At 35.3% G+C, this 12730-nt stretch overlaps 1 non-coding gene across 1 annotated transcript; it reads right to left on the bottom strand.

Moving 5' to 3' along the window:
* Nucleotides 1–5316: 5316 nt before the first annotated feature.
* On the bottom strand, nucleotides 5317–5423 carry LOC121217392 (small nucleolar RNA R71). Its single transcript, XR_005913496.1, has one exon. It is a non-coding gene; the product is annotated as a small nucleolar RNA R71 (small nucleolar RNA).
* Between the last annotated feature and the right edge of the window lie 7307 nt (nucleotides 5424–12730).

A 12730-nucleotide genomic window follows, 5' to 3' on the forward strand; every position in this document is an offset into this window, starting at 1 on the left:
TGTCTGATGATGGTTTGATTCTAGTAGAGTTGAAAGCTAAATCGGTTTTTCTATAGCAAATTTGGGAAGCTCAAAATTGTAATACTGAATTATAAGCTAAAATAATGGAATGTGAGTTGACTAGTGATTCTGACTATCAAATTGGATAAGATGATTGTTAATTGTTCAAAAACAGAATCTGTGTACCAAAGAATTCTGAGCTCATTCAAAAAATTTTGAATGAAGCACGTAATGGTTGTTTATCTGTTCACCCAGGGAGTACCAAAATATACAATGACTTGAAACAATTGTATTGGTGGTCAGGTATGAAATGACACATTTCTGAGTTTGTATCAAAGTGTTTGATTTTTCAACAAGTTAAAGCTGAGCATCAAGTGCCTTCAGGATTGTTACAGCTTGTGATGATACTAGAGTGGAAATGTGATAGAGTTATGATGGATTTTGTATCGGGTTCGCCCTTATCGCTGAAAAAGAAAGATGTTATCTGGGTTGTCGTTGATTGACTAAAGAAATCTGCACATTTCATTCTAGTACGTATTGACTATTCACTTGATAAATTAGCTGAACTATGCATATTTGAGATCGTTAAGTTGCATGGGGTGCCAATTTTGATTATTCGAACTGTATATATCTGAGTACGTACTGACTTTACATTATTTTAGAAGAAGTCGCAAGAAGCTCTAGGTACGAGGTTGAATTTTAGCATAGCATTTCATCTGCAAACCGATGGTCAGTTTGAGAGAGTAATTCAGATTCTGGAAGATATGCTCTATTGTTGTATGTTGGAGTTTGAAGGCAATTGGGAGAAATATTTGTCGTTGGTTGAATTTGCGTATAACAACAGTTTTCAATCGACCATAAAGATGGCATCGTACGAAGCTTTGTATGGTCGCAAATGTCGAACTCCATTTTATTAGACCGAGTTGAGTGAGAAAAAAATTCTCAGAGTAGATTTGATTCGAAAGACTGAAGATAAAGTGAAAGTAACACGTGATAGTCTGAAAGCAGCTGCAGATCGACAAAAATCATATGCAGATTTGAAACGTAAAGATATTTAATTTTAGATTGGTGATAAAGTATTTTTGAAAGTTTCTCCATGGAAGAAAATCCTTCGATTTGGTTGTAAAGGTAAATTGAGTCCGCGTTTTGTCGGGCCGTACGAGATCATTGAAAGAATAGGACCAGTGACATATCGGCTAGCATTACTGTCAGAATTAGAAAGGATTCATAATTTGTTTCATCTATTGATTTTTGCGTTGATATAGATCTGATCAATCACATATAATTTTTCTGGTAGAGATTGAAATTCAACCTGACATGACTTACAACGAAGAACCAATCAGAATTTTAGCTCGAGAGGTTAAAGATTTGGGAAATAAAATCATAGCTTTAGTAAAAGTCTTGTGGCAACGTCACGAGATTGAAGAGGCTACATGGGAGCCTAAGGAAGCTATGAGAAAATAATACCCTAATCTATTCGCTGGTAAGATTTTCGGGGATGAAAATCCCTAAGAGGGAGTGCTGTAATAGCTAATTTTTAGTCAAATCAGAACAGTGGTTTTGGAACCACAAATCTGAGGTTGAAATATTTATTTTATTATTATTTTAAGGTTTACACCATGATAATATGTTTGTGTGAAAATTTCATTAAGAAATTTTATCATTTGAATGGTCAATTTGATAAAAAAGACTAAATCACTTACAGTGAAAAATTGGAGTTCTATTAGATAAAAGTATCTAATAGCTATGAAATTAAATAGAAGAGGTCTTTATGTTGTAATTAGACCATTATTAAGGTGGGTGGAAATTTATGTACATAGTTTATATGAATTTTAAATGTTTAAGTAAAGTTTAAATTAGTAAATTATAAAATAAATAAAGTTAAAATAATAAAAACATGGTGTCATCTTCACCATTTAGCTTTCACCATTGAAACTAGCACTAAGAAAACACCATTATTGTGTTCTTCATTCTACCAAGCTTGTATAGCTAATTAAGGTACGGTTTTTGTTTCGTTTTTAATGGTTTCTATGTTTTTTAGATCGTTGCAGCTAGGTCTAGGTAACCCAAGGACTATTTTGCAAAATTGCTAAAGATTTTGAATGTTTCCATTAATAAATAAGCATGTGTTTTGAAGTTTGTTGATAGATTATGAATGCTTTTTGATGAATATACAAGTTTTATTATGTGATTTTTAGTGAAAATGCAAATTAGGGGTTAAATTGTGAAATGTGTAAATGTAGTGGTTAAAAAGTGAAATAAGTGAGAAATATGGGCTGCTAGGAACTTATATGTAAATTTGCTAGCATGGGTTATTATTGAATTGCATTAATTTGTGTTTTAATGAAATAAGGACTAAATTGTAAAAGATGTGAAATACTGGGGGCAATTGCGTAAAAATGCCATAAAGTTAATTTTGGACTAAATTGAATAGAGAGATGATTAAATAAGTTAATTTTGATTAAATTTAAATCAAGAAAGGTGAAATACAAATTTAGATCGGAGGAAGAACAAAGTTGCAGAATAGTTGACTCGTTTCACCGTTTTAGCATCCGAGGTAAGTTCGTATGTGATAAATTTCATTATAAATGTATTTTAAATGCTTTGATATTGCAGAAACTATAATTACAAGACTATGGATATGTTCAAAAATGATTCGACAATGATTCGGCATTCAAAATCTCGGTTGAACCTTAGGAATAGATTTGGATACTAGTGGCATGTCATTAGGGAATTGTTGTAATTATGTGATTCGGGTGTTGGTCCTGTATGTCCTACTGGTGGCTGAGTATACCAACATGTGTTGCGGATACTTGATAGTATGTGTGAATAGCACCGTGTAGCTACGTCTTGACCCACAGCTTGTGTGAGTAGGCCCATTGATAGCTCCAGTGTGAGCAGTTTATGTAATATGAGATTAAGATAGCTTCGGCTATATATGTGGCACTTTGGGTGTGAGTTTCTCATGTATCCAATAGTATTCCAAATGGTCCAAAGGGTAAATGAAAGATGTGATTTTAAATCGAATAAGCTTAAATCGAAGAAGTTATGAAGTTCATACATAAGATTATGATAGAAAATGTGAAAGGTTTGTTAGTTAAATGAATTACATGATAATTTGTTCAAGTTAATGATTTCTATATTCATGTTGAGATTTAGTTTATTTCAAATGAGCTTACTAAGCAATATAGCTTACTTTATTTGATTTTTCCATGTTTTATAGTGATTTTAAAGCTAGCTCAGACTTGGGGATCATTGAAGACATTGTCATACTATCCAACTATCAATTTGGTACTTATGAGCTTATGTTTTGAGTATATGGAATGTATAAAGACTTTGGTCATTTTGATATGCATTTTGGTGGTGAATTTTGCCATTTAAGTGAGCATGTGAATTGCTATGTTTTGGTTTGTATATATAGCCATGAGAGTTGGCTTGATTTGGTTATATATATATGTATGTTCATATAAAATATGTATTGTGAGTTCATGGATGGATTTATGATGCTTGTGAATTATAAAGATTGTGGAGGTGAAATGGTTGATATTAGAGTATTTATATGCTGGTGATTTAGATATGTAATGATGCCTGATTGGAAATGTATAAATAGTTGAATTATACATGTGAATTTGATACAAATGGTATGACATGTTTTGTAATTAGTGTGTGTTAAGAAAGGTGGTATAGATTGTGCATGAATTAAGCTTCAATTGGTTGGTTAAAATGTCATATTATACTATGTTTTGGTGCCAATTGGGTTGATGCAGGTGTTCATAAGATAGGGTGGCAATGTGGCTTGGTAAATTGCCTTATTTTGTCCACACGGGCAGAAACACAGGCGTGTGTCTCAGCCATGTGAGATACATGGTGGCTGAGACACACGATCATGTACATGGCCGTGTGTCCCTTGGTGTTGAAATTAAAATCAAGTCAGTATGCTCCACACGGCCTTACACACGGGCGTGTGACTTGGCCGTATGGCATAAGTCAGTATAGCCTACAAGTTTGGCACGACCTAGCACACAGCCTGGTACATGGGCGTGTATGGAAAATTTTAAGGCACATGGGCTAGCCACACAGGCATTTGTGTTGGCCGTGTACCCAAGTTAGAGTGTTACATTGCGTCGAACACGGGCTGGGACCCAGCCATGTGCTCCCATTTTGAATGTCAACACGGCCTGTGACACAAGCGTGTCTGTTGGCCGTGTGAGAGACACGGCTAGGCTGCACGGGTGTTGTCCCCTATTTGGAGAAAAATTTTCTAAGTGTTTTAAAAGTTTCCAAAGTTATCGGTTTAGTATCGAACCATGCCAATGCATGTTTAGATCCTCATAAGCTCGTATTAGGGACAAAATGTTTGGTTGTGAATGGAATGTATATGATTTGATTAAATGTATGTTTAAAATGTGGTCTAAGTCTGATAATGTTCTGTAACCCTATTCCGGTGTTCAATATGGGCGAGAGGTGTTACATATCCTTACTATTTTAATTTATTCCTAACCTGATCCCTATGGAGATGATCTCACTTATCACTTTATTACTTGATTTGAGGTGTGTACTTTCACAATTCACATACCGTTTTACACGCGACAAGTTTTTGGCAACGTTTTCGGGGATTAGCAATTTGGTGAAATTTGATTTTGTTATTTTACTAATTCCATTTGTTTTAACTTAGTTTAATTTAATTTCTACAAGTTTGCCATCAGTGTATGAGAAGAGGCATTCCTGCTAACAAAGAGTATCCTTTTGACCTAGAGGTCAAAAGAATTTTACAAAGAAAGTGGAAAGAACTGCGAAAAATGGCTAGGAACAAAAATGATCCTAGTCTCAACGATAATCCGAATGGTCAAGATATCAATCCTTCTCTTCATAGGGTGATACTTGGTCTAAATGATAATCTGAATTTTTAGGACGATAATCCTCATGCTTGTAGGGTGATAGATGACCATGATATACAATCTGAGAGCATATTGTGCCAGTTTTTTATGACATGAATCCAAGGATAGTTAGACCACAAATACAAGCTCAACAATTTGATCTTAAACCGTAATGTTTCAGATGTTACAAATAGTAGGATAGTTTAGTGGATTACCCACTGAAGATCCAAGACTACATTTAAGACTTTTTCTAGAGGTCTGTGACTCATTTAGACAACAGTGTGTTTTTGAAGATGCTTTTCAGCTTAAACTATTTCCATATTATTTAAGTGATCGTACAAGAGCACGGTAGAATGATTCACCGTCAAGAATAGTGACTTCATGGAATGATCTTTTCTAAAGATTTTTTCTACGGTATAGTCTCCCAAATATGAATGAAAAGCTTAGAAATGACATCACAACATTTTGGAAATCAGAGGATGAAACACTATATGAAGCTTGGGAATGATTTAAAGACTTAATTTGGAAATGTCCAATCCATGAATTTCAACACTGGACTCAAATAGAGATATTCTATAATGGGCTAAATGAATATACGAGGATGGTAGTTGATGCTTCTTCCAACATTACTTTATTGGACAAACCTTAAAATGAAGCATAAGAAATTCTGGATAAGATTGCCAACAATGATTATCAATATCCTACCACAAAACTTGGGACGGGCAAGAGAACTATTAGTACCATGGAGCTAGATAGAATTACTTCGTTAATAGCCCAAGTATCTTTTTTGGCTAATATGATCAAAACAATGAAAAAGCTCACTATAGTTCAAGAGATGAAATCAACCAAGCTTTCGTGTGTTTATTGTGGTGAAGACCATGTGCTTGATGAATGCCTATCAAACCCAGCATCCATGTGTTACATGGGTAATTTCAACTAGAACAATAACCCCTATTCCAACACGTATAATCCAGGGTGGAAGCAACATCTAAACTTTAGTTTGAATAATCAAGGTGTGAGGAATTTTAATAATGCTGCAAGACAAAATGCCAATAGTGCTCCACCTGGTTATAATTATCCTATGCCAAGTCAAACTGTCTAGCAAGGTCAGGAATTGGTTTCATCATCATCATCTATTGAAGCCTTGTTGAAGGAATATATGTCCAAGAATGATGTCATAATTCAAAGTCAGGCTACATCATTCTGAATTCTTGAGATTCAAATGGGGAAAATAGAAAATGTTTTGAATTTGAGACCACAAGGAGCATTGCCAAATGACACTGAGAATTCAAGATCACAAGGAAAGGAGCTGTGCAAGGCTATCACTCTTAGAAGTGGAACCCAGCTTGATGACATTGCTCAAGATGCCACAACACGAGAGGATAACTCTAATAACAACCATGTAAAAATCCTAGAGTTATCTGAAAAACATACTAAACCTAAAAAGGGCAAGTAGCAAAATGTTGTGGCAGGATTAGATCATGTTGTCAACAAGAATGCCATGGAAAAATAATACCAGTAACATAGAGGATGACCACCCTACCTTTTACTCAATGATTTCACAATTCTAAGCAAAATATTTAGTTCAAAAGATTTTTGGATGTACTGAAGTAGCTCCACATCAACATACCAGTAGTTGATGCTTTGGAGAAAATGCCCAATTATGTGAAATTTATGAAAGATATATTGTCAAAAAACCTCATATTGGGAGAACTTGAGATTGTCACTCTCACTAAAGGGTGCACAACAATGTTGACGAATAAATTACCTCCGAAGCTAAAAGACCCAAGGAGTTTACTATCCCAAGTTCAATTGGAAATCATTATGTTAGTAAGGCATTATATGATCTAAGAGCGAGTATAAATCTAATGCCTATGTCTATTTTCAAGAAACTAGGAATTGGAAAATCAAGACCTACTGCGGTTACATTGCAACTGGTTGATCGATCATACGTGCATCCAGATGGTAAAATTGAAAATGTGCTTGTAAGAGTAGATCAATTTATTTTTCCTTTGGATTTCCTTATTTTAGAATGTGAAGTTGACCAAGATGTGTCAATTATAATTGGAAGACCTTTTCTTGCTACTGGCAGGACGTTAATTGATGCGTAGAAGATGACCTGACCATAAGGGTAAATGATCAGCAGGTTACCTTCAACGTATTTAATGCTTTGAAATGTGCTAATGCTAATGATGAATGCCATGCCATTAGGTTGATAGAAACAACAGTGGAGGAGTTCACTAGATTTTGTCATAAAATTCTGACATTGATGAAGACCTATTCGAGCAGAGTGATACAGTAAGTTTTAGGAAATTTAGTCAATTTATGGAAACCAATCAGATAGTAGACAGACCAGGGAAGAAGTTAGAATTCTTGGATTTATCAAATCATTCCTTCAATCGTTCTAAACCTTTTATAGAAGAACCCTCTACACTAGAGTTAAAACCCTTGCCGCAGCATTTGAAATATGCTTACTTGGGTGACAACAATACCTTGCTGGTAGTAATTTCTATGGAGCTCACACCCGAGTAAGAGGGAAGGTTGTTAGAAGTTCTTTAGTGCTTTAAGAAGGCATTGGGATGGACCCTAGTTGATTGAAATGAATTAGCCTTACATTTTACATGTATAAATTTTGTGGGAGGATTGCCCTGGTAATTTCATTAAACAGCAATGAAGAATGAACCTGAGCATGAAAGAAGCTGTCAAGAAAGAGATTACTAAGTGGCTTGATGCTGGCATTATTTATCCAATTCCAAATAGTTCATACGTGAGTCCTGTATAATGTGTACCTAAGAAATGAGGTGTCACAATGGTAAGTAATGATAACAATGAGCTTATATCAACTCACACTATCACGGGATGAAGAGTATGTATGGATTACAGCAAACTTAACAAGACAACTTAGAAGAGCCATTTTCCCCTGACATTCATTGGTTAGAAGTTAGATAGATTAGCTGAGAAAGCTTTCTACTATTTTTTGGATGGTTATTCAGGATATAATCAAATCTTCGTAGCTCCCATTGACTAAGAGAACATAACTTTCACATGTCCATATAGTACTTTTATGTTTAGACGAATGTCGTTCGGGTTATGTAATGCCCCGGTAACTTTTCAACGTTATATGATGATTATATTCTCTAACATGGTGGAAACGTTTCTTGAAGTCTTCATGGATGATTTTTATATGTTTGGGAATTATTGGTTTTATGCCACCGTGAAGAAATAAATCTCGTTTTAAATTGGGAAAAATGTCACTTCATGATTCATGAAGGAATTGTCCTAGGGCATAGGATATCACAAAGAGGAATAGAAGTCGACAGAACAAAAATTGAAGTGATAGAAAAATTGCCACATCACACAAGTGTCAATGGTATTATTAGTTTTTTAGGTCATGTAGGTTTTTATAGAAGGTTCATAAAGGATTTTTAATATGACAGCCCGATTTTGGGCCTAGTTGGAATAGTGGTTTCGGGACCACGAATCCAATGAAGTGAAATTTGTTTTTATTATATTTTCATGGTATACAGTTTTATGGAATGATTTTGTGAAAATTTCGTTCAAAAATTTTGACGTTTGGGCACTCAATTTTGTTAAAAGGACTAAATTGTAAAAAGTGAAAAAGTTGAGTTCTACATGCTAGAGCTGTCTAAATGCTATGAGATTTTAAATTGAAGGTCCTTAGATGGTAATTAGACCATTTGTTAAGTTAGTAGACAAAAATGGACATGAGGTAAGAGAAATTTTATGTTTTAAGTTAGGGGCATTTTGGTTATTTGGCTAATAAATGAATTAAAAATCAAATTAGAAGCCAAATTTTTTCATCTTCTTCCCATGGCCGAAATTCTCAAGGGGGAACCTTAGCTAGGGTTTCTTCATCTTCCAAGCTTGATTGTAAGTCCGTTCTAGCCCCGTTTTTAATTTTTTTATGTTTTTTATATACTTGTAACCTAACCTAGCTATTTCAAGGATTAATTTGAAAGGAAATAAAATTCTAAAATTTTACTCATGAAGAATATTTGTGCATTTTGTATGTCTAATGGTAGAAATTGTATGTTAGATGTAAGATAAACAACTTTTGCTAGGTGATTTTTGATGAAAATGTCAAAAAGAACCTATTTGTAAAAAGTCACAAAATGGGTAGTAAAAGTGTGATTAAATAAAAAATATGGGCTGTTATGAGCACCATTAGTATTCGGGTAGGCTTGGGTAAGGAAGAAATTGAATATATTTCAATTTACGAGCCTAGGGACCAAAGTGTAAAAATGTCAAAGTTTAGGGGAAAAATGTAATTTTTTCCATAATGTGATTTTTGAACTGAATTAAATGAGTTAAATTTGTTATTATAGATCAAGGAAATGAGGTTCGGACCTAGATCGGGGGAAAACAAAGTGTTTGACGATTAGGTCCATTTCTCCTATTTTTGTGCCAAGGGAAGTTCTTATGTAAATAATGCATTGTTTTAATTGTATTTTAAATGCTTTACTATTGTATAAATTATGATTGACGATTGAGCATGTTCGAAAAAATTACGACAAGAGTGAAGTACGAATTGAACTTTAGGAATAGATGGGATACAAATGTCATGACATTTGGGTTACTAAGACTACATGTAAGACAATATCTGGGATATGGCATCGTATGAGATTTCGTGTAAGACCATATCTGGGATATGGCGTAGATATGGTATTTCGTGTAAGACCATAACTAGGCCATTGGCATCGATATGAGATTACATGTATGACCATATCTGGGATATGGTATTGGTATGGTACCGTGTGTACGGAACTCCCGAGTATCCTTTATTATTCCTAGTGGTTCAATGGTTAACTTAATGAGTATGTCAAAGATGAATTGTGTGTAAATCTAATTCGAGATGACTCAGGTATGTACGTAAAACTCAAACTAAATGAGCTCGTTATATGATGAACCCTCGGTAAGGTTATGATTGAGTAAGTTTTGATTATATGATCTTAATAATATTTATGCCAATTATCAACATGTTAATTATTTGTTAGATATTTGGTTATGATGCCTATTATTTGCATGGGAACTTACTAAGGTATAAAGCTTACTCCCCTTCTTTTTTCCCTTGTTTTATAGTGTCACCAAGCTAGCTCAAGGATCAAAGGCTGTCGAAGATCCACTCACGCTATCAACTTATTATTATTTTGGGACCATAGAATTTAACATTTTGAGTTATGGCATGTATAGGGACTTGGTTATTTTGTTATGTGTCATAATTGAATTAGCCTAATGTGTTGGCCTATATTGGTTGATAATTTATTTTTTAAATGGCCATTGTAATTGGCTAATATTGGTTAAGTATATATGCATTTGATGATGTTTTCGTGGATGTGGAAATTTGCATGGTTTAAGTTGATAAGTATGTTATGTTTGTATGTAGTAAATGGTAGCATGTAAAAGATATGTGTATGTCTTCATTGTGGCTGAATTGGTTGAATGTAATTACTTGGATTGGTGCTATGTTTTGTTGTGTAGGTGAGTGCATTACAGGTGACAAAATGGCTTGGTAAATAGCCTTATTTTTGTCCTCACGGGTAGACACACGGACGTGTGTCTAGGCCGTGTGTGACACACGGCTTGTCCCATGGGCGTGCATTCCAGCAGTGTGTCCCCTACACGTTAATGGTTGCAAAACAGAATGCTTAGAATTGAGCACACGGGCAGAGACACGAGCGTGTGTCTTAGCCGTGTGGATGACACGGCCTCAGGCACGGGCGTGTGCCTTGGGCATGTGAAGTTTGCACCTATTTTTTGAAAAATCATAAATTTTAAATCGACCACACAGCCGGGCGTGTGGCTTGGCCATGTGACTTCAATTTGTTATTGGGTGACAAATACAGAGTTACACGGGTTAGGGATATGAGCGTATGGCTTTTAAAACATGAAAAATTTTTAAGTGTTGTGAAATTTTCCAAAGTTCTCAGTTTAGTCCCGAACCGCTTCCAATGTATGTTTTGGGCCTCGTAGGCTCATTTTAGGGACGTTATGAATGTTTGTGAAAATTTATAAATTTGGATAGAAATTTATGTCTCAGTTTTGTGTGACTGCTTGTGTATAAGTCTAGTAATACCTCGTACCCTATTTCGATGTCGAATACGAGTAAGGGGTGTTACATTTCGTGGTATCAGAGCTACGGTTTAGTCGATTCTCAGACTAACATAGCGTGTGTAAGAGTCTAGCTATACATGCCATAAATGAACTGTGATAGTGTGATGACTCCTGAAAACTTTAAATTGTGTTTTCGTATAGTAAATGGATCCCAAACGAGTTGAGGCTGATGACGTTGAAAGTAATGGGCCAAATCTTGCTCAAGGGGCAGCGCCATCTGATAGTAGACTAGGGAAGCCTTTCTCCATATGATGAATGAGTGGTATATGAAATTTGTTCGAACAAATCCGAATACCCAACCTCCTCCACCCCTACCTATTCCTCGATCGGTTCCCATAGCTCCACAAGGTATGAAATTTGTAAGAATGAATAAGCCCCCAGTTGATAAGATCTGAAAGCATGGAGCTGAAGATTTTAGAGTTAACGTGGATGATGATCCCAAAAGAGCCGAGTTTTGGCTCGAACACTCCATCAGGGTATTTGATGATTTGTCTTTCACATCGGATGAGTGTTTAAAGTGTGCCATCTCACTACTGAAGGATTCTGCATATCATTGGTGGAATACACTGGTATCGATGTTACAAAAAGAGAGGGTTACATGGGAGTTCTTTCAAGAGGAGTTCTGAAAGAAATATATTAGTCAGCGATTCATCGATAAAAAACGTAAGGAATTTCTTGCGCTGAAACAGGGTCGGATGTTAGTGACAAAATATGAGCAAGAATTTGTTAGACTTAGTAAATATGCTCGAGAATGTGTTTCCACTAAGGCTATCATATGCAAGAGATTTGAGGATGGATTGAATGAGGATATTCATGTGTTTGTTGGGATCTTAGAGCTGAAACAATTTGTGGTATTGGTTGAGCAAGCCTGTAAGGCCGAAGAGTTGAATAAAGAGAAGAGGAATGCTAATCTTGAAACTAGAAATTTGAGGAAAAGACCTATAAGTAAGTCATTTCCATCTCAATCAAAGAAATCTAAAGAAATGTATTCTCGTTCGAATGTTTCAGTTGGGTATTCAACACAGAGATCGTGGGAAGCTGTAACACCACTAGCCCGTATCTGACACCGGGACAGGGTTCGAGGTGTTACCTGACTTAAACTCAATCAACTCTATAAAATCGAGCCATAAAATTTTGATCAATTTAAAACTTTTCTTTCACAAAAATTTTGTCCCTTAAATGGGTTCACGAGACCCAAAATATACATTAGAGATGGATCGAGACTAAACCGAGAACTTAAGAAAAACTTGGAAAATTCATGCTTTAAGGCTCCACACGCCTGTGTGAGTATAGACCGTATGGTCACACACGCCCGCGTGGCTAGAGACACGCCTGTGTGCCTACCCGTGTGGACAAATACAAGGCTATTTTCCAAGCCATTTTGTCACACTCACAACACATGCACGCATACTTATACAATAACATACAACATGGAAAAATTAGGTACTTAAACATTCCTAACATGTCATGATTATGGCAATTTTACATGCAATAGATATCATACATATTACTCGCATCTTTACCACATTCATGCTATAATCATTATAAACTCATCACGTAATACCATAGCACATACATGTATAATTAAAATGGATTTACAACCCCATAATCAAAATAGGCCAACACATATGGTTAAAGTCATATCACATACTCTAATATTTAAACTCCTATACATGCCATAGACTCAAAGTACTTGAAATCACTACACCAATAGCGTTAGC

Source organism: Gossypium hirsutum, chromosome A02, assembly GCF_007990345.1.
Source record: "Gossypium hirsutum isolate 1008001.06 chromosome A02, Gossypium_hirsutum_v2.1, whole genome shotgun sequence".
In the NCBI taxonomy this organism is placed as follows: domain Eukaryota; kingdom Viridiplantae; phylum Streptophyta; class Magnoliopsida; order Malvales; family Malvaceae; genus Gossypium; species Gossypium hirsutum.